The sequence below is a fragment of the Sminthopsis crassicaudata genome, chromosome 2, assembly GCF_048593235.1.
Source record: "Sminthopsis crassicaudata isolate SCR6 chromosome 2, ASM4859323v1, whole genome shotgun sequence".
In the NCBI taxonomy this organism is placed as follows: Eukaryota; Metazoa; Chordata; class Mammalia; order Dasyuromorphia; family Dasyuridae; genus Sminthopsis; species Sminthopsis crassicaudata.
In genome coordinates this window covers 13,164,205-13,187,456 of record NC_133618.1, presented here as the reverse complement: position 1 = coordinate 13,187,456, position 23,252 = coordinate 13,164,205, and positions in this window count along the sequence as shown.

Sequence of the window (23,252 nt, the reverse complement as noted above, 5' to 3'; positions counted from 1 at the left end):
GCTGAGCAAAATGATAATGTCATTTATTATGTGAGGCATATCCTGGATTCTTTTGACTTCCTTGGGGTAGCAACTCTTTCCTATTGATTGCTATGCTTTAAAAGATAACATGATATAATAACAAGAGAACCATGTGGAGTCAGGAAAGGTCTATCTCTGATGCATGCTAGATGTGTACCATTTTCAAATTAATTAATATTCCAGTGTTCTAAACAATTCCTTCAGATTATAAAATGGATGGCAACACTGTACCTGGGAAATAACAGTAAATCTGAATGAATTGTAATTGTAATGATCAAATTTGGCATTAAAAAACATTTACTTTCCTCTGCTTGTTTTATCGATTAAGTTTGTTGAAATGTATTTTTAATTTCTAATACAATATTTGTTTCAAGGGATGTCCCTGAGGATGGTGGAGGAGAGCAATATACTTATAAGTTCAGCTATATAGACACATGTCTACATATGGATGGATGCATACATGCATGTGTTGGGACCCTGGATCTTTTAGAATCAGTCGGAGTCAGGATAATTAAAAGTCTTTATTCTTGGTCTTTTGTGGTTGCAGTCAGGGGATTAGATCTAGCAATCTCCACACCTCCTTCCTCTCTCTCCACCACCAGGAGAATGAATCAATTTCCTCCTCCTACTCCACCCTCTCATGTCACTTCCCCTTCTTTGTCCACACCCACCGATCCAGCCAGCACCAAATAGTTGGGGAGGGTCATCCTTCAAACATGTGGCAATAGAGAATTGTCCAATTGTCAATTAGCCTCTTGTGCTCCATTATCCAAGTGCATCTGTTCTAGCCCTCTACATGCATGTGTAAAACATACATTTTTATTAATCATCATTTGGAAAGGTTATCAGTTATAATCATTTGCTAATCTATATTAGTGAAGAAAGTTATCATAACAGGGAGCTCCTCACTTTGATGAAATTGCTGATCCAGACTCCCCACTTTGCCCAAAATAACCTTTAAAATGGTGATGGAGTTAACTTTACATCTTTACTTTTAATCATTTTCCACTATGGGAGAAGCCTACATATTTTTAAATGTATGAATGGGATTCTTCCACTTTCTCATTCTACCATTCTCTGATTGTAATTAGAGAAGGTCAGACTCCTCAAATGAGATGAATAATTGATGTGTATTTTGGTGTTAACAAATCCATTAATAACTCTTTACCAACTAAGAGGATTATAGGCCATTAGACATCTGATGATATATATTGTATCACAGGAAATATATTGTAATGAGTTGAAGGAATCAGACATACTTTGGGGCCTAGTTATAAAAACAGTAGTTACTTCACTTCAAGTGTCTGGAGAGTCCAAGTTTAGAGGTTTCTAGTTTCAAAAGTTGGAACCAAATTTCCAAGATCATCTTTTCCCTCCTTCTCCCTTTCTTTCTCCACCTTAACTCCTACTTGTCTTCCTCTCTCTTCCCTAGCCCCCATTTAATTGGTTATATCCTTGGAGAAGATGGAAAAGTACCAGAAATCAAGCCACTCAGAGTAACCTCATATAATGCTGGGAATATGGAGAGCAATTTATTTGGGGATCATTACTCACCAGTGCAAGTAGAATTTGGTTGAATGATCCCAGAGATAATGCTATACAAATATACCAGTCTATGTCACACAATGTCTTTTCTTTTTAATCTTCTCATGCGTTATTAAGTTTGATTTTTCCTGTAATCAGATAAAAATCTATCTTACAGAATGAATAAATTCAGAGATTACTATTTTTGTAATCATTTCTTTCTTTTAATTCCCTTTATTTGATGAATAGACTAGTGTTCTTCTGATAGGCAAAATTGAAGGTGAAAATTCTTCTTCACTCCTCCTCCCCCTTCTCTCCCTTCTCTTCCTCCTTCTCCTCTTCCTCCTTCTTCTCCTCTTTCCTCCTCCTCCTTCTCCTCCTTCTTCTTTTTCTTCTTCTTGCTCTTATTCTTTCCCTTCTTCCTCCACTTCTTCTTCTTCTTCTTTTCCTCTTCATCCTCCTCTTCCTCTTTCTTTTAGTCTTTCTTTCTCCTCTTCCTCCTCCTGCTATTAATATTTTTTTACCCCAGGTCTTGACATTGACAAGCAGTCTGTGTGTCTTAGACCACTGAAACCAATAACAAACTGTCAGATTAGAAAGTCTCTGATCTCTATCCTGGAGCACAACATACTTCTCCCAGAGGTTGTAAACACAACATAACTGTGTTTTCTATATGCCAGAAGTATTTGAGAAATGGATGGTTTCAAATGCCTCTTTGTCTCTTATAAATTCACTTCCCTGTGTTCCAATTAATATTTCTTCTTCTGTTATTTTGAAACTAGAGATAAAATAAAGCCTTTCTATTGATATATGCTAAAATATAAATAGTAATTTTTTCCAGTGCCTTATAAAAGATATGTATATTACAATCCTGAGAATCAGGAACTATATTCATCTTTGACTATTCTTTCTGAATTAAGCATGACATTTTTTAATCATTTTCCTTGTTTTTCCTATGTCCACATTCATAACAAGTTTACAGCAGATCAAGGTTTATACACATTTATTTGCTAATATCTAATTTAATCCTTTCACAGCTAGGTGGAACAATGAATTTAGCATCTGTGAAATCATAAAGACTCATCTTCCTGAGTTCAAATCCAGCCTCGGACACTTAGTAGCTGTTTGACCTAGAACTTAACCCTGTCTATCTCAGTTTTCCCATCTGTATAATCAGCTGAAAGAGGAAAGAGCAAACTCCTCCAGTTATTTATCAAGAAAACTCCAAATGGGGTGATGAAGACTAATATATTACTAAAAATGACTGAGCAACAATAAATCTAGTCCTTTTTTGAATTTTCTGAGGATCATGATCATGCTTATCAGTGCATTGCAAGACAAGATGTCTAAATATCCAATAAGAAGATGATTCTTCTTATTTTTGAAACCAACTCCATCAATTTCCTCATTAGAAAAATTTAGTCAAATAATTTTTGATAGTTGGAAGGCCAGTGGACAATGGCTGTAACCACTACCTGAAGAGACCCACAATTCAACAGTACCTAAGTACTCAGCTAGCCTTTGCTTAAAGATGTCCAGTGAAGAACCCATTACTTTTCACAGCAGTCCATAGCATTTTGGGACAGCTCCAATTGGAAGGAAGTTGTTATTTTCCCTTCTGAAATCAGTCACATATGGGTTGTTGTTTGTTTGTTTTTTGTTTGTTTGTTTTTATAATATCCTTGACATTACTTCTTCTCAATTAACTCATGTCACATTCCTCTCTCCAATGTCTGATTCTTTATATCAAATGTTAAGAAACTGGAATATTACATGACTTTCATGATATCAAAGTCACTGGGAAAACAACGAAAATATCAGTCTTTATTTCCAGGAACTTTTGAGAAATTATTTAGAAAAAAGGGTTTGATAATAATAAGAATAACAACACCAATAACATTTATATAATAGTTATGTGCCAGACACTCTGCTAAGTACTTTACAAATATAATCTTTTATTGGCAGTCATCTCTTGGAGTGACATAAAAGAAGAGCATCTTTCTAAAGACAGGACTAACCAGATGTGGTAAATAGGGCTTGTCTTTTTTCCTCCTTGCATTGAGAAAAATCTCCATAATCTGAGGACATTTTGTCTCCCGGTTCAATATTAATTACACAGAGATGAGGGAATTGAACAGCTTCATAATCTTTTTCCCAGAATCTCTGTGTGTGTGTGTGTGTGTGTGTGTGTGTGTGTGTGTGTGTGTGTGTTTAACAAATGGCATGAATATATGTGTTCTAAAGAACTAATTATAGAAGATGAGCTATCTGAGAATGCCATATACTGAATGTTAATTCAGCTTGGATCATCCTGACACTTCAGTATCATTTAGTTTGACATGACAGCCAAATGTATCACTTAGTAGAGAAATTTCTCTTATAATAATGTTTGGCATCTAATGTATATTTTATGACTTAGCTGTTCTTTGGTGAAGATATGTCTGAAGCAATCAGCTTTCTTCAGAGGCTGAATCTGATATGAAGCAAGCCTTCATTGTAGTGGGTAGCTCTGCCTTGCTGGTTCCAAATGGAATTAATTTTAAAGAAAGCTAGTGATCAAAAGTATTTGTAACCTAAAGAATCTATTAGACAGCAAAGCCACCCACAATGACATAGAAAGCTATGAGGGAGAAGGAGCTAAACCGGACTCGGGAGAGACCTGGGTTCAAATGCTACCTATACGGCTGAGAAACTCACTTAACCTCTGTGAAGTTTCTACATATATAAAATGGATATTCATTTCAACCAATACCTATGTTAAGCACAATATGGGGTGCTAGGAGGAGTAGCTGGAGGTGCCATTGTGCATAGACTGCCAGGCCTGGAGTCAGAAAGACTTGAGTTCAAATGTGACCTCAGATACTTACTAGCTGTGTGACCCTGGGCAAGTCACTTACTTCTGTTTGCCTCAGTTTCCTCACCTGTAAAATGATCTACAGAAAAAAAAATGGAAAGCCACTCTAATATCTTTGTCAATTACAATCCAGAAGGAATCATGAAAAGTTGGGCATGACTGAAAACAGCTGAACAATAATAAAAAGAGCTATTAGAAGTGGTCAGAAAAAGCTAGATTCAAAACCAGCCATCAATGACTATTTGATCTTTATATCTTTGAGCTTAAGTTTCCTTATCTATGAAATTCGGGAAACAAAAACATCCCTCTTTGCACCATTTGGAATTGGGATTTGGGGAGAGAGACACTTGGTTTCAATCCTTCCTCTCGTATTTAAAGGCTCAGAGACCATGTCAGTTAATTTAACATTTCTTAAACACTGTTTCCCCATTTGTTTTTTGTTTGTTTTTTTGGTTTTTTTAAATCAGGTATTGTAGACAAAAGATCTGAAGTCTCTTCCATTGTTAGATCTACCATTTTGATTCTAACTTCTGGAATTATTGTATAATCAAATGAGATAATGGCTGTAAAAATCACAAAGTATTACCTAAATGTCAGTTATTGATATTGTTCCTGCTGGCTTTTAGACTAGATTTAGAAGTTCCTTGATGGAGATAACAGAGAGTGGAAAAACTCCTTCTACCAAGTCAATATGTGCTCAAAAAGCTTAAAGGGATTGAGAGGTGGCAGGGCATAGTGAATGGACTGCTAGACAGAGTCAGGAAAACTTGGATCTAGAACTTAATTCAAATCTGCCTTCTAGCTGTTCATGAGCAAGTCATTGCATGTCTCTGGATCTCAACTTCTTCATTTGTAAAATGGATTTGTCATCTTCCAATGTTGAACTTCTTATCCTCTAAGAGTTGTCTAGAGATAGTAGAGATTTGTTCATTGTTTCAAATCCAGCATATGTCAGGGATAGGGAATGAACCCAGAGCTTCCGCTGACCTAAAGCTTTGCTTCATATTTCCTGTAACATTTCCATATATCTCTATGACTCTTTTCAACTACCATTTCCAAAACATTTGTGCATTTCTTTTCTCAGCTCCCAACCCAATCTATGCTCCTTCTCTCTTTTATGTATTATCTTTCCTCTTGGGAAAAATAGTTCCTTGAAGTCAAGGGATGATTTCACTTGCTTTTAGTTGCATTCCCAACATTTAGTATACAGTAGGTACTTAATATATATTTTATCTATTTAAAGAGGACATCCTATCTACCCTATTGTGCTTGTTCTTATTCTTTTTGTTATAGGCAATTACAATGGACTTGAGACAGAAAATGAGAAAACTATGGAGAGTGAATATAGATCAAAGTATATTTTCACTTTTTTTCTCATTTTTTTCCTCGTTTGGTCTGATTTTTCTTAACCAACATGACACATGGAAATGAGATTAAAAGAATTGCACATATTTAACCTATACCAAATTACTTGCTGTCTTGGGAAGGAGACATAAGGAAGGGATGAAGAAAAATTTAGAACATGAATTCTTACAAAAACAAATTTGGAAAATTACCTTTATATGCATTTGGAAAGTAAAATACTATTGCTCTTGTTATTAATAATATTATTATTTATATCATTACATATTATATATACATTTATATCATTACATATATATTATATCATTACATGTGTGTGAGAACACGATCTTAGACTTAATTTCATCATTTGATGGTTCCAAACATTAGCTCTGTTTCTGCTAATAATTAAGAGGATAAACTTGGACAATTCACTTCCTTTTTCCAAATTTTTCCATTTTCATCTCTAAAATAAGGGGACGAGGCTAGAGCAGGAGTTCTGTTCAGTCACAGTCTATAAACTTTGAAAAATATATTAGGGTAACTATTTCAGAATCACTGGGGGTTTTGTAATTCTATATATTTTATTTTCAGTTTTTAAACACATTGCTCTGGAAAGGGGTCTGTCCTAATTCTAAGACTTAATCCAGGCCGCCAACAGGGTCCAGGGCAGCCACAAAAAAGGTTAAGAACTCTTAGATTAGATGATTCTGGAAACCTCTTTAATTTCTTTGATTCTAAATATTCTTTTCATTTAATAGGTAAAGAAATTAGGACCAGAGATTTGAAGTGGATTGCTAAAGGCCACAGAAGTTGATAACTAAAGAAGCTGGAATTAAAATTTGAGTCATCCTCAAATTCTCTTCTACTACATCATATTACTGACACTAACCACTGTATTTTATTGCTACTTCATATCATAACATCATCCCAAGGTCTGCTTTTTTGTGTCCAATTTGACACAATTTACAAAGCGAATATGGGACTTAGATTTGCAGAGAGAAGTTAACATGCCAATTTAATTCATGGGGTCTAGGTCAATTGATTCATGCAGAATCACAAATGAAGAGGATTCTAAAAGGAAGAGAAAGGAGAAATTAGCTTGTATTGAAATTGATCAGCACCGCTCCATCTTTATTTGTCTAAAAAGCCTGTCTTTGTAGCCTTAGAAGCAAGCTCAGAGGCTAGAAAATGAGGCACTTTAAAATGCACATAACAATAAGTGAATGGTTGATTTTTGTATGCTTTGTCTGGTTTCGTATATGTTCATATCATTTCCCCTGGCTAGACCGTAAAATTGCTGAGAACAGGTATTTTTTTTTTCCTTTTTGTCTCTGCATCTCTATCACCAAGTGCATTGCTAAAAATATAATAGCTTACATTTATATATGGCTTTATGGCTTGCAAAGTGCTTTAGCAACATTATCTTGTTTCACCCTCACAACAACCCGGGAGGTGGATGCTATAATTATTTTGCAGATGAAGAAGCTGAAGGAATCTGAGACAAGGTAATTCGATCAGGGTCACATAGCTAGAAGTTGAGACTGGATTTGAACTTGTCTTCCTGATTCTAAGTTCAAAACTCTTTCTATTGTGTCAACTTAGCTGGTCCAGCAATTACTGATTAATTCTATTGATTTTGCCTATGCCTCCATATGCACACATGTCTCCCCTGGCTAGACTGGGTCAGGAAGGGGAGCACTATTTCATATTCTTCTTTCTTTTTATCTCCAGTTCTTGATACAAAACCTGGCACATAGTCAGTGCTTCATAAATATTTGACTGGTTGGTTAATACAGTGAGCCAACAGGGCTATGATTAATGCACTGAAATTATATGATACTTATAACATTGACACTTCAGGAATGGACAAAACAACTGAGTTTAATAATCACATTTTGAGAATAGTTAGTTGAAATGGAAAACTATAAGATGTTGTCTTCTCTGTATTCTGGGAGAATCCCACAGTGTTCCTCCTGACCCTGACCTTTAAAACCCAACCTTTATATAAGTATCTGACAGAAACCTTTATAGAAACAGCCTAAGGCTATCCCTAGAAACTGAATTTATATTTAAAAGTCTTTATTTTAGGGGCAGCTAGGTGGCACAGTGGTTAGAGCACCAGCCTTGAATTCAGGAGGACTGGAGTTCAAATCTGGTCTCAGACACTTAACACTTCCTAGCTGTGTGACCCTGGGCAAGTCACTTAACCCCAGCCTCAGGGGGGGGAAAAAAAATCTTTATTTTAGGGCATGTTGCATGCTGCTTATCTCAGAAGCCAAATTTTCTAATTATTGCTCTATCCCTGACCATATTATTCCAGTTTTTGATTATGAAATAGAATTTACTCTATGTTAGTAATACAGATAGTAGTGAGATGGAAAAGCCTTTTCCACTTTCCACTTTCCAAATCAACAGGAATTTCATTATTTTGCTATCCCTTTCTCTTAAGCTTCCTTCTTACCTCCATCTCTCCACCTGTTTTCTCTTAATCTTATTTATCTTTTTTCTCTCTTTCTCTTAATTTTTACCTCTTTTCTCTCTGTGACTCTTCCCATTCCATCTCTTTTCTGTGTTCTTTTTTGTCTCTCATATCTATCCCACTCTTTCTTACTCTTATTCTCTCCTTTCTATTTTCTCCATCTTAGCTCTTCCCTTCTCCTCTTTCTCTGTCCCTGTCTTTGTCTCTTTTTCACATGGTACACACTCACCCACATACATACATGTATGGAGATTATTTCCCATTGTATTATCCAACAAAATCATGAAAGGTACTTTTGACTTCAGAAGTGAGAAAAATGATTATTAATAATCAATACTTTAGGGAAATCCAGAGTTCTCCCCTTCTTCCAAATCGCTGATTTTTTAAAAGTTCAATTTCTTGAAGGATATTACTTGATGAGATTGAATTCACTCTTCTGGATCTTGGTCATATCCCAATCAATCTTACAAGGCATCTAATCTAAGATGGGAAAACTAATAACTCAATTTTGGGGGGAGACAAATCCTTTTGTCTAGATAGCCCAAAGCTGAGGTGGTCTGAGTATAGAGATATTTTCTATCTGATGTCACTCAGTCACTTCTGAAGGGTATATAAACTGTGACCACCATAACTGTCCTTTTTCTAAGAGAGAGGGTCAAATGACCTTCCTTTTACCATCTGTATTTAAAAAAAAATTATCTAGTCGCTATGTGTCTTGAACCTTTTACATCATCCCAGAAAATTCTAGTATCAAAGCTCAAAGAATACATCAGATCACATTTAAATACATGGTGAGCCTTTCTCAATGATCACCCTGTGAGAATATGCTTATTAATAGCCCACTGAAAGTTTGGGTATTTCAACCTAGCAGTGATGCTGGGGGAGACTGCCTGGGCTTGATAAAGTGAAACTTTTCCCCCTACTCCCCCCTGCACAGTATTTTCCAACCTGAGATCCCCTTGGGGTTGTTCCAGTCATTTGTTCTTTAAGGATTGATGAATAACCTAAGGAGAGATTATGATCTATACGTTTGGCAATGGATGAGGAAGCCCAGGCAGCCTCCGGTGTGCACACTAAGGCTACATGAATCATTCCTGCTGCCTGTAGCTGAGAAGAAACTGTTTTTAAGTCCTGATACCTCTCATTTATCTCAGAAATTGAATCTTTCCCTCAGCTCTTTCCAGCAAACACTACCTGAACAGAGCATCATTTTTCAAGATGCTGTGTAAAAAGGGCCACCTTTGAATTGGAGGATCTTAGTCCAAGGCTCACTTCATTCATTTGCACTAAACATATTTCAAATGGGAGGGGGGAAGATGAAGGAAGAATAAGGGAGAATGTCAGAGGAAGATTGACAAGAGTTATTGAGCAAATACTATAAAAAAAAGAAGGAAAGAGAAAGAAGAGAAGAAAGAAAGAGAAGAAAGAAAGAAAGAAAGAAAGAAAGAAAGAAAGAAAGAAGAAAGAAAGAAAGAAAGAAAGAAAGAAAGAAAGAAAGAAAGAAAGAAAGAAAGAAAGAAAGAAAGAAAGAAAGAAAGAAAGAAAGAAAGAAAGAAAGAAAGAAAGAAAGAAGAAGGAAGGAAGGAAGAAGGAAGGAAGGAAGGAAGGAAGGAAGAAAGAAAGAAAGAAAGAAAGAAAGAAAGAAAGAAAGAAAGAAAGAAAGAAAGAAAGAAAGAAAGAAAGAAAGAAAAGAAAGAAAGAAAGAAAGAAAGAAGAAAGAAAGAAAGAAAGAAAGAAAGAAAGAAAGAAAGAAAGAAAGAAAGAAAGAAAGAAAGAAAGAAAGAAAGGAAAGAAAGAAAGAAAGAAAGAAAGAAAGAAAGAAAAGAAAGAGAAAGAAAGAAAGAAAGAAAGAGAAAGAAAGAAAGAAAAGAAAGAGAAGAAGAAAGAAAAGAAAGAAAGAGAAAGAAAGAAAGAAAGAAAGAAAGAAGAAAGAAAGAAAGAAAGAAAAGAAAGAAAGAAAGAAAGAAAGAAAGAAAGAAAGAAAGAAAGAAAGAAAGAAAGAAAGAAAGAAAGAAAGAAAGAAAGAAAGAAAGAAAGAAAGAAAGAAAGAAAGAAAGAAAGAAAGAAAGAAAAAGAAAGAAAGAGAAAAGAAAAAGCCTTGACCATAGTAAACTACTATGGTAACAGGAAAGATCAGAACACAAACCCAGATAATTAGTTAGTTCCACATTTTATGTCATTAAGGAGTAAATTATTAACATTAATTTTTAAATTTCAAATAAAAAACAGCTACTACTAATTGTTTTTATTAACAATACCTGATATTTTTATAGCTCTTCAAAGTCTTCAGATTACATTTGGTACCTCATTTTGAACCTCAAAATAATACACATAGTAATTGCTAACAGAATTATGATCCCCATTTTAAAAATGGGGAAAACTGAAGCTCATATAGAACAAATGACTTGGACAAGGTCACAAACTTAATGAGTGTTGGAAGTAAATTTGAATTAAAGTATCCTGAAATTCACGTCAATGCTCTAACCAGTAAATCATACTACTTCTAGTTATAAATGACATTCTTATGTTCATGAGAATAATTCTATTATGATTAGAGGCAATGTGACATAGGTAAAGTAGCAATCAACCAATGAGTATTTACAAATCCATGATATTGGCCAAGCAAGAAGAGAACACTGGATTGGAGTTATTCATTTCTTTTTATTGTTCATAATTTTTCAAGAACCAATGGTATCACCATGTTCATCCTTCATTCGCAGAAGGGACCAATGGCATCATGAAGGCAATGTCTTGCTTTGCACATAAATTGGATTTGAGTGAGACAGAGCTGCCCAAAAGAATTAGTGACAAGAAAAATGTCAAGATGAGTGGTGATGGCCAGGATGCAGTGGATATCTTGCCTTTTAAATTAACCAGGTCTCATTTTGTTTGAAGCAATGGCAAGTCAATGACATAAGATGAGAAAAGAATACTGGATTTGGAGTCAGTCAGCTAATAGATATTTATTAAGCTCCTATTGTGTTCCAAGTGTTATATCAAACCCTTGGGATCAGAAAGAGATAAAAAGGCAGTCTCTACTCTCAAAGAGCTTCTGATCTACTTGGGGAAAAGACAGTCAAACCACTATATACAAACAAAATATAAACAAGATAAATAGGAAATGACAACAAAGGGGAGGCATTTAGATTATGAGAGATTGGGAAAAGCTTCTTGCAGAATTTTCAGTGGGATTTATGGGAAGCCAGAGAAGTCAATAGTTTGAGTTGAAGAGGGAAAATGTTCCAGGCAGGGGTAACAACTAGGAAAATATTCAGAGCTGAGAGATGGAATATCTTTATCTGGCCAGGAGGCCAGTGGCAATGGATCAAAGAGTATATGATGGGGAGTAAGATGTAAGCAATCTGAAAAAACAGGAAAGTTCTCGGTTTTGAGGGGCTTGAAACATCAGAGAAAGGATTTTGTACTTGATCCTACAGATGATAGGGAACCATTTAAGTCTGTTGAGATAAGTGCTGACAAAGTTTTCCCTCCCCAAATTGTTGTTTTTGTAGTCATTCAGCTGTCTAATCTGACTCATTTTGGAGTTTTCTTGGCAAAGAATTTGGAGTGGTTTGCCATTTGTTCTCATTTTATAGATGGCAAAACTGAGGCATACAGTGACTAGCTAACTAGTTAGTGTCTGAGAAACAGGGTTGAATGAATTGCCCAGAGTCATGTAGCTAGGGAGTACCTAATGTCAGATTTGAACTCAGAAATTTGAGTCTTCCTGACTTCAGGCCTAGTATTCTATCCGCTGTGCCAGCTAGCTGCCCTCTCCTCAAATTTAAGCAAATAGTAGTAGTAATATTAATAATAACCATAATGGTAATAAAGATATTTAACATTCATATGGAAACTTGAGGTTTGCAAAGAGCTTTACAAATGTAAGCTCACTTGATCTTCACAAAACCCTTGGCTAGTAGGTGCTAAAATATCCCATTTTACAGATTAAGTAAGTACAGGAGATAAAAATCTTAGGGTCACATAGCTAGTGTCCGAGGCTGATTTCCAGGAGTGATGCTTTCTCCATTAAGCCACCTAGCTGCCTATTTATAGACATTGCAGTCTTCATGTAAAATATGAGTTGCCTGAGAACAAAACCTTTTATTTTTCATTTTTGTCTTTTAATCCCTTGTGTTCAGCACTATGCTTTAGACACGTTGGGAAGATGTAGACCTGTGACTTTATCCATGTAAGGAAACCCTTTAGACATCTTGGGAAAGTCTAGATCTGTGGCTTTATCCATGTGAGGAAATCTCACGGGGACAACTTCTTCATTTATAACTTAGAATCTTGTCTAGGGCTCTGCAGGAAATGGCGCCCAACTGGTACCTTCTGAAGGCAGATTTTCTCAACTATAAGACAACTCTTCCTTCAGACATTACCCTGATAATATACAATCAGACACAACTCAAGAAGTACCTTCTATGAGAAGTCTTTCCCAATGTTATCCCCTTTTTCACAACCAGCCACTGATGCTCTCCCACCCTAACTTGAATTGCAGGGTTCTTTTTGATAGGCTGTGTTGGTGCAGGGGAGAGAGAGCTCCTACAAGAACCCCAATTCTAGCTTTGCCTCTTACACCTATGTGTATGTCCCTGGCCAAATTCCTCCAATTCTCAGAGCACTGGACAGCTATGATAAGAAAAGGTAGCTGCCAGCAATGGTATGGAAAGCTTCCCTATAGCATAAAAATCCCAGCTCTAGTCTCTAGCCTATTTTTATTTGCATTTATTCTACATTCAAATAAATGAATGCTTGATCTCCCTCACTAGTTTCTAGTCCCTTTGAAATAGTCTTATTATTTTCATTTTTATTCCCAATACCTTCTGTAGTACTTGGTATATTCTTGGTGTTTAATAAATGCTTAAGCAGCCAGGTAAGATTGTAAATAGCGGAGGACTTGGGGTCAGGAAGCCACATCTTCATGGTGAGGTTCATGTCAGAGACTTACAAACTATGTGATTCTGGGGAAGTTATTTCACTCTGTTTGCCTCAATTTCCTCATCTGTGAAATGAATTCGAAAAGGAAATGGCAAATTACTCTGGTATATTTGCTGAATGAAATGGCTGTATAACAACAAGATGTGCTCGTTGTGGCTTGATGGATTGAATAAGGAATTGTTTGCTTTATTATGCTTGGAGAATGTTATCTGGTTTCTCACTTGACTGCCTTTCTATCACTCCTGGGCTACCCCATAATTTGCACAGAATCAGAAATGGGGGAGGGAGTGATGATGTTGACCACAGATATTCTATGGAGGGGTTAGAACCAATCTTTTTTCATCTGAATCCCAATTTCCACATTGCAGTTTGGGTAAATATCTAAGAAAAGATTTTGTTTTTCCAAAATACTTTCCATGGTAGCCACAGATGGATGTCTCCTGGCTTGACCATAGTTACTCCTCATTTAATATTACTAATTATCCTGTAAAAACATGAAGTGAGAAGGACTACAAGGACCCCTGGCCAGCTTCAACTATTCCACTTACTATCTGAGTGGTCTTGTGTAACGTGCTGTTGTCTCCAGAAGCTGCCGACTCGCTCTCTGGGAGGAGATCTGCTGTGTCAACTCAAATCTCTCGGACAGATTCTTCTTCCTGTAGAGAACCGTTGTCTCCAGACAGTTGCCGTTAACTCTCATCCAGAGAAGTAACTTCCCTTCCTGCAGAGAGCCTCGTCCAGCCTGGTTTAGAGCAGAGACTGACTATCACTGGAGTCCTGCCCTCTTTATCCTCCCAGAGAATGGGCGTGGGATAATGCAAGGGCTTCTGGGAAGAATCATTTCAACCAATGAACTTGCTCCTCCCAAGCATGCAAACTCTTCCCAGGAATCCACAAGTCAAACTGCCCTTAAAGGCCAGAACTAGAGAATTGTCAAGTACCAACTTAGCACTTAGTAAAAACCCAATATCTCATCATCTCATTAGCACTTAGTAAGAACCTAACAGTCTTGAACAAAGTATTCCCCTTTCCTCCATCTCACGTTCCTCATCTGTCAAATAAGACGGTCGAAATACATACTCTCTGGTCTCCTCCAGTCCTGAATTTATGATTCTAATTGAGCTGTTATTCTGAGTAATGTTCCATATCTATTCAGCAGCCCAAACTATTCAGGATGTCCATGACTTCAGCCCTCAAAGGCAACCTTCAGTCACCTCTAACAGGGCAATAGCTGTAGAAGAAGAGAATGACAGATGGAGAATGGAGAGTAACTTAAGTCTGAAAAGCAGGAATTTCTTTCTTTTTTAGTATAGCTTTTTATTTTTAACACTGACAATTGCAAAACCTTTGTTCCAACTTTTTCCCCCTTTCCCTTTGCCCTCTCCCCCAGATGGCAGGTAGACTAATACATGTTAAATATGTTAAAGTATATGTTAAATACAATGTATGTATGTATGTATACAGTTATTTTGCTGTACAAGAAGTATCGGGCATCTTCCTTCCTTCACTCCATCTACTGACCTCTCTGGTGACCTTCAAGTCCCACCTAAAATCTCACCTTTTACAGGAAACATCTCCCAATAAATATTTCTAGGGTCTTTTCTCTCGATTCTCTCCAATTTATATTGTCAATTGCTTATTTGTACACCTTGTTTATAGATGGTCTCCATGAGGTTGTGAGTTCTTCCAAGGCCAAGACTATCTTTATACCTACAGGGCTTAGCACAATCTGACACATAGTCAGACTTTATTGCTTTATTGACTGACTGACAGCTTAACCTAGTGTATCGCACATAGTAAGTGCTTCATAAATGCTTGAGTCATTCATTCACTCATGACTAGCAACAATAATTGGTTAAAAAAGAAAGGCATTGAGATATGGTCTGACAGAGCAGCTACAGGAATGGCTTTGGTGTCAGGAAGCCCTGGATTCAAATCTGGATCATTTAAACTTTGACTTTCTCATGTATCTACTATGTACCACCACATCCCCAACACTCCAGGTTATGTTTCACAGAAAAAGTCCCATTTATCCGGGGCCATCTCCAGTCATCCAGATCTATATCTGGCCACTGGATCCAGATGGCTCTGGAGGGAAAGTGAGGCAAGTGACTTTGCACAGCCCTTACTCACTTAAATCCAATTCACATATTCATCAGGGATTCATCTCCCTTTTGAGAACGAACAATAAAAAAACAATAATATTTCATAAGAAACTTATAAACTTAATAAATCTATAGTCACATTTTTATGAGTGGGGACAGATCTCACACTTCATTGAAGGAATTCTCCCTCTTGCCATCCTCTCCATCAAAGAAAACAAAAGGAAGTCAGAAATCAGCTCTTCTGATGTTTATGAACTTGCATACTGGCTTCAGCCTATCCATATAGACTTATTGCAAATTACTCTCTTTCCATTACAGAAAGCTCCTTCTTTCTATTTCCCTATTAGGACATTCCATCCCCCTACCTGTCCCATGCCCAAAATCCTCTCCCTCCCAGAATCCTCCTACCTTTCCTATTAGCACAGCCTGAGTGCCACCTCCTACAGAAGGCCCATCCTGATCTCCAAGTTACTTGTGTCCTTTACCCAGAATGACATGTTTTAGCATTTCCTCTGGGAAGATTCTCTAACTTGTCCTCACAGGACAGATGTCTAAGAGAAACTCCCTCAGAATCCGATGGGCTCTCCTAAAACAAAAACTCACTTGTAGCAGAGGTTAGAGAAAATGAACTCAAAGCAAAGGCATTCCCTCCAACGGAATAGGAAGAACAAACAGTAAGACAATGTACTCCCATAGGGATGGGACACAGTTTTCCCATACTTACACATAACGTCAATAGAACCATGATTATATAAGAATACATGAATAGAGACTCCCAGGTGTGGCTCAGGAACCACATGCCTCAGCACTAATTCCCTCTCCCTTCAGATGGTGAACTCATAATTCCTGTATTCCCGCCTCCCACACCCAACCACCACACCCCAAATGTTTTCTTTCTCCAAACTTCTTTCTAATTTTCTAATAACTGCCTTGTAATCTCCACCCAAAATTTAGGTGTTTCTGTCTGTTCCCTGCAATAATTTCCAAATATCTCCCTTCTCATTAAGACCCTGTGATTAAGATCAGTGTTTCTCACACCTGCCCCTAACAAGAGAAAGAACTAAATCTGTCCTCAGAGTTCATTTCAGGAGCCCTTCCTTGCCTAAATGGTCAGAATTCTACTTATAATTCTGCTATTTGGTCACTGAATCTACTTCTCAAGGTCCCAGTTAGTTCCCTGAAAAATTGCCTGACATTTCATGAGACCAGGGTGGGACATGGCTATCCCACTTCATCAGAAACTTGTAGCCGTATAAAACATCTGAGTTAGAAATCCTCACTCTAATGAGAGGTATGTTGCTGACTGAGTGAAGAAATGGGGAGACTGGTGATTCCCAGATGAGCCTTAATGACTTGGTTAATTATTTCTCTCCCTTTCTATGAGAAGCCTTGAAAGCAGAATGCTTTAATAAGGGATAGAGTTATTTCACTTTTACTTAATTGCTCCAAATTTCTTTTGACTTCTCCTAAAGTAATGACTCACCCAGGGAATCAGCTTAGGAAACAAAAAAAAAAAAAAAAAAAAAAAAAAAGCTTGCAAGGACATGTGTACCAGTCCTGATAACACAAAAAAGGAAAGAGCTTCACTTTGGAGATCACAATGCCAAATCTCACACTTTTTGTATTGTTGTTCAGTCATTTTCTTAAGTGTCTGCCTCTTCCTGACCCCATGTGCAATTTTCTAGATGGAGATACTTTTGCTTTTCCATTTCTTTCTCCAACTCATCTTATAAATAAGGACATGGAAATAAGCAGAGTTAAATGACCTGCTCAAGGTCACACAACTAATAAGTGTCTCAATATGGATTTGGAACCAGAATGAGCCATCTTGATTCCAGGCTTGGGCACCTAGCTGCCCCATCACCTCCCTTCAAATTCAACCATCTTCCTACTATGTGAGACTTTCCCACATTCTAGATCAGTCTGCATTGATTATGAAACCCCAGTTGTGTTTCAATAGTGGAAAGGTTATGAATTTCATCGATGACAGAAAAGCCATTACTGTAAAGGTCAATGCAATTCATTGGTCTGTGTTCATACCGTCATCCCCATTTTACAGAATGGGAATTGGAACAAAAGCAGTTAAGTGATCTTCCCGGTGTTGATAGAATGAGGACAAATACCCCAAGTTCTCTCTCCTCACAGACTCGTCCCTTTCTTTAAATGATGTAATTTGTCACATTGAAGGGGTAACTCTCCCACCAAACCATGGAAAGAGCCGGGATATAAATCACCAGACTTCTCTAGGGGCCAGATTTTTTTTTCTCAGACTCACCCTCTTCACCTAACTACATGCATCATGAAGAAGTTAAGCAATACCATGCTGGGAGAGTGGCAAGAAAAATCTGGAGTGAGCAGATATACCAGATTCTCTTTGATTCAAGATCTAATGGAAAACTCAAGGGAAGTGGAACTAGAGAATAAGATTACAGATCCCAGCTCTCATTATCAAATAATGTTGGCCAAGTCAACTAACTTCCTTCAACTAACTTCCTTTTATTTCCCTTTTGTTATGGGAGGTGAGACTAAAAGATCCCCAGATCCTTTGTAATTCTTCATCTAAAAACTTGCAAACGTTAGGATTCTGCTCCTTGCTACCTGAGTGATTCTAGAAAAGTCACATAAAACCAATCTATTCCTTAACTTCTCACTTTGTAAAATTCAGAAACAGATCTCTAATTTCCCTCATAGGATCCCTTGATACTACATCTTAATTACAACTTTGCCTTCCCTTCCCTAGAAAAACGCATATGCTACATGTGTCTACACACACACACACACACACACACACACACACACACACACACACACACACATACACAGAATACCCAAACAATTCATTGCCTTTCCCTGGAATAATCTTACTCTCAATATCAAAAATCATCACTCAATTTTCATTTCATCTTTGTCAACCTGTTTTCATTTTAATGGGGAGATGCAGAATTTTAAATGTTTTTAAAATTGAAAGATTAGATGGCCACAGAACTTACAGCTGAAAGACTCTTTATGGTCGAGCAAATTACTCTCTTTGGCATATAATTCTCTTTACAACATGACCTCTCCCTATTTTTCATTCTTCTTCCACTTTATTGCTTTCTACTCCAGGATACAGTGAAACTGGTCTTTGGGCTGTTCCAGGAGACAACTAGCTAAAGGGAGAAAAGAATAGAGAGAGATACAGAGACAGAGAGATAGAGAAACAGAGGCAGAGACAGAGACAGAGAGACAGAGAATCAGAAAGAAATAGAGAATCAGAGAGAGAAAGAAAAGACAGAGGCAGAGAGACAAAAACAACACAGACAATAGAGTGATAGAGATGATATATAAAATAGATAATAGATTGATAAATAAGTAACTAGAGCTATGCAGAGAATATATATATAGGGGTGAGAAAGAGAAAAATTAGTGAGATAGAGACAAAGAAAGAGACACAGAGAGAGAATAGAGACAATAGATTGATAGAAAGATGATATGATAAAACAGACAAAAGACTGATAAATAAGTAGATAGATCATGCAGAGAATATATGAGCAGCACAGCTCAGTTGAAATGGAACTGGCTTTGAAAATTGAATGTGACCTCTGTCACTTACTACCCCTGTGACGTTGGGCAAGCTACTCACTCTATTAAGCCTGATTCCTTGATCTATGACATGGAAGGGGAAAGGACTTAGACTAAATGATTTTTTTAAGAGCTGTATATCCCCTGCTCTGAAAAGGGAACACCCTACTTCTATAGAGTTTAATGGTTTCTGATGGCTTTGCTTATATTATATTCTTTGTCCTCCACAGCAACTTCATTATTATAGGATTATAGAAGGAAAGAAACTTCCAATTATTTGGCTAGCACCTTGGATAATGCCTAAACCAAAGTCAATATTCTCTAGTTAACAAAACAGAATTTGGAATGATAGTTGGAGTTGTTCAGTAGTTTCTGACTCCTCATGATCTCAATTGAAGGGCTATTTGGTAAAGAAACTAGTGGTTTGCCATTTCCTTCTCCAACTTAATAGATAAGGAAATTGAGACAAATAGTAAAGTTACTTGCCCAGAGTCACACAGCTACTAAGTGTCCAAGGCCGATTTTGAATTCATGAAGATGTATCTTTTTGATTCCAGGACCAGTGCTCTATCTACTACTTGAACAACTAGAAGTGAGAGTTGTCAAGCTCAAATCCTTTATTTTCTCCTGCTGCTTCTATTTGGGAAAGTCATCCTTCTCTCTGGATCTCAACTTCCTTATTTATAAAAAAGAATGATTTCTGTCTTTCTAGGGTCTTCATTTAATAGCCCTTAAAAACTTTCTATTTCATATTTTATATTCATATATATATAAATTCCTCTTCCTCCTCCTACTCCTCCCACACACGTCACTTCCCCCTCTTTGTCCCACCAATCAAGTCAGCACAGAATATATATATATATATATATATATATATATATATATTATATTTTTTATATTTCCCAATAGAATTTAAGCTCATTGAGGATTTTTTTTCTCCAGTTCCTCAAAATTATCCTGATACATTATATAGTCTTAATAAATGCTTAACGGATGAATGGTTGAATGAATAAATGAATGAATTTGAAGCCAATGTCATACAACAGAAAGAATCACCTGACTTGAATTTGAATTCTAATTCTGCCATTTTGCCTCTCTGGGTCTTAGTTTTTCCTTTTCTTTCCTTCTCTCTCTCTCTCTCTCTCTCTCTCTCTCTCTCTCTCTCTCTCTCTCTCTCTCTCTCTCTCTCTCTCTCTCTCTCTCTCTCTCTCTCTCTCTCTCTCTCCCCCTCCCTCCCTCCCTCCCTCCTTCCTTCCTTCCTTCCTTTTTTCTTTTCTTCCTTCCTTTTTTCTTTTCTTCCTTCCTTTTTTCTTTTCTTCCTTCCTTCCTTCCTTCCTTCCTTCCTTCCTTTTTTCTTTTCTTCCTTCCTTTTTTCTTTTCTTCCTTCCTTCCTTCCTTCCTTCCTTTCTTTCTTTCTTTCTTTCTTTCTTTCTTTCTTTCTTTCTTTCTTTCTTTCTTCCTTCCTTCCTTCCTTCCTTCCTTCCTTCCTTCCTTCCTTCCTTCCTTCCTTCCTTCCTTCCTTCCTTCCTTCCTTCCTTCCTTCCTTCCTTCCTTCCTTCCTTCCTTCCTTCCTTTCTTTCTTTCTTTCTTTCTTTCTTTTCTTTTTCCTGAGGCAATTGGGGTTAAATGACAGAGTCACACAGCTGGGAAGTGTTAAGTGTCTGAGGCCACATTTGAACTCAGGTTCTCCTAACTTCAGGGCTAGTACTCTATCTGTAAAGGGCTAGAACTGAGCAATGCACTTGGATAATGAAGCACATGAGACTAATTGCTAATTGGACAGTTCCCTATTAACTTGTTTGAAGGTTGACCCTCCCCAGCTATTCTGTGCTGACTTGATTGGTGGGACAAAGAGGGGGAAGTGACATGTGTGGGAGGAGTAGGAGGAGGAAGAGGAATTGAGACAAGACGCTGAGTCAGTCTCTCCTGGCTTCTGAGGAAGGAAAGTGTGTGTGAGGTTGTGAGGCCTAACCCCCTGACCTTGACCATAAAAGATCAAGAATAAAGATGTTTAGTAATCCTGACTCCAGCTGCTTTCTGAGAAAACAGAGTTCCAGCACTATCCACTGCACCATTTAGCTGCCCCTAAGTTTCAGTTTCTTTATCTATTAAAGAAAAATTAAAACTAGACTAGAAATCTCTAAAATAGCTTCAGCTCTCTCGCTATAAATTTTTTGTGAGTGAATGAATATGAAACAACAAAAAATGTCCAAGGTCACTTCTAATTCAAAATTTTCTGATCATATAAGTGATTTCCCTAAATTTACATGACAAGCTATTGCCGGAGCCATGATTAGATAGCAGTTATCTTGATTTTGCTTTCAGAATTCTTTCTAAAATGTTTAATAGTTCTATAATTTTATCTACATAAAAAAATCACTCCAATGATACTGATTGCTCCCTGCTTAGCAACTTCTGGGCTTAGAGAGTTATCATTATACCAAATATAAAATGATAGCATACTCTTTCATTTGAATTATGTAGTTACAAAGCACTTTACCTACATTATCTCACTTGGTCCCCTAATCAGCCCTGGGAAAAAGTCCAGACAAACACTATTGTCCCATTTTACTGAAAGAGAGAGTGAGGCTCAGAAAAGGGAAATTATTTATGCTATATCACTGATCTATTTGTATTTTTGCTAGAATTTAGTTCCAGTTCTATCCACACTAAGTTTATTGCTCTTTCCATTAGTCTCAGGCTGAGAATTACTTAGGAATTCTAAAAAAAGATTTGAAAAATATCTAAAAAAGATATTTTTGGAACCTAAAGTTAATCAGAGAAAACTCTGCCCCAGTCACTTTCCATGCAGATGTTTTCTGTAGGTTTTCATTATTTTCATCACATTCTGTTTTTGATTTCTTTTCCCTCCAGCTTTCTTTCCCTTATGTTTCTCTGCTCAGCTTGACTAAGATTGCTGGTGATGGAAGCACTGAGCACCTTGATTTCCTGTATAACTGAAATTGTTTTTGATTCTTCATCATCTCCGCTTATTGTTTGGGGATTATTAAATAAGCAGTTATTGGAAAGTCATAAGGAGAATTTGTTCAGCTTCTCCAAGCAAAATAATTACTGCTCATTATATCTTAGAATAGAATTACTGATTAGTGTAGCCAACAATGGACAAACAAAAGCAATATGAGCACTGCCTAATACTAGCTAGAAGCATGGCTCCCAGAGAGGTGGTGCTAGGGAATGGAAAGGAAACTTGAATCAGATGGGAAGGGACTCAGTGCCATCTAGTACTGGTACAGAAGAAAGGGAAAAAACAATTCCAATTCTCTTTTTTTTTCTTTCTTTTTTCTTTTTTTTCCTGAGGCTAGGGTTAAGTGACTTGCCCAGGGTCACACAGCTAGGAAGTGTTAAGTGTCTGAGACCAGATTTGAAATTGGGTCCTCCTGAATTCAAGGCTGGTGTTCTATCCACTTTGCCACCTAGCTGCCCCAACAATTCCAATTCTCAAGGAGCTCACACTCTGAGAGAAGAAGGGAGACAGCATGAAAAATCTGGGATACAAATGAGCTACATAAAAAATAAGTATGAAATAATCAACAGAGTGAAGAAATTAGAATTCAAAGGGATGCCAAGATGTCTAGGCATAAAGGAAAATAAGTTATATACTCTAAAATGTTTATAGACACTCAATTTGTGGGGCCAAAGAAGTGGAAATCAAGAGGATGACCGTAAATTGGGGAATGGCTGAACAAGTTGTGGTACATGATCGTGATGGAATACTATTGTGCTCTAAGAAATAATAAGCTCAATGATCTTAGAAAAATATGAATAGACTAGCACAAAATAATGAAAAACAAAATGAGAAGAACCAAAAGAACATTGTATACAGAGTCAGAAATATTATTGTAAGACCTTTGAGTGAATAAGCCATTTTTAATATTAGTATAACACAAATTAATCACAAAGGAGATATGAAGAAGATGCTATCTACATCCTAAGAAAGAACTGAAAAACAGAAGTATATGTAGAGTGATTTCTATACATATTTATTATATATATATTATATAATATGTACATATATATTATATATATAATTATATTTATTTATTATACATACATATTTATATATTTCCTAATGAAAGTAACTTTTAGGAGGGGAGGTAAGAAAAAAAGAAATTTACATGATAGCTTCATTATATATTTTAAAGGAATAACAAGTTATACAAAATAGATTTGTTTCATGTACAATCAACTTTTTTATATATTTATATTACGAAAATGCTTGTTTTATTCCATAAATTAAAAATAAAATAATAAGAATTTTAAAAGAGGGATTCAGAAAGGTTTGCTGTAAAAGGTGAAATTTTATTGAGAATCTAATACCCTATACCAAGATAAGGTGGAAAAGGGTTCATTTAGACATAAAGAGTGGTACAATAAACAAATTAGGAGAACAAAGAATGGT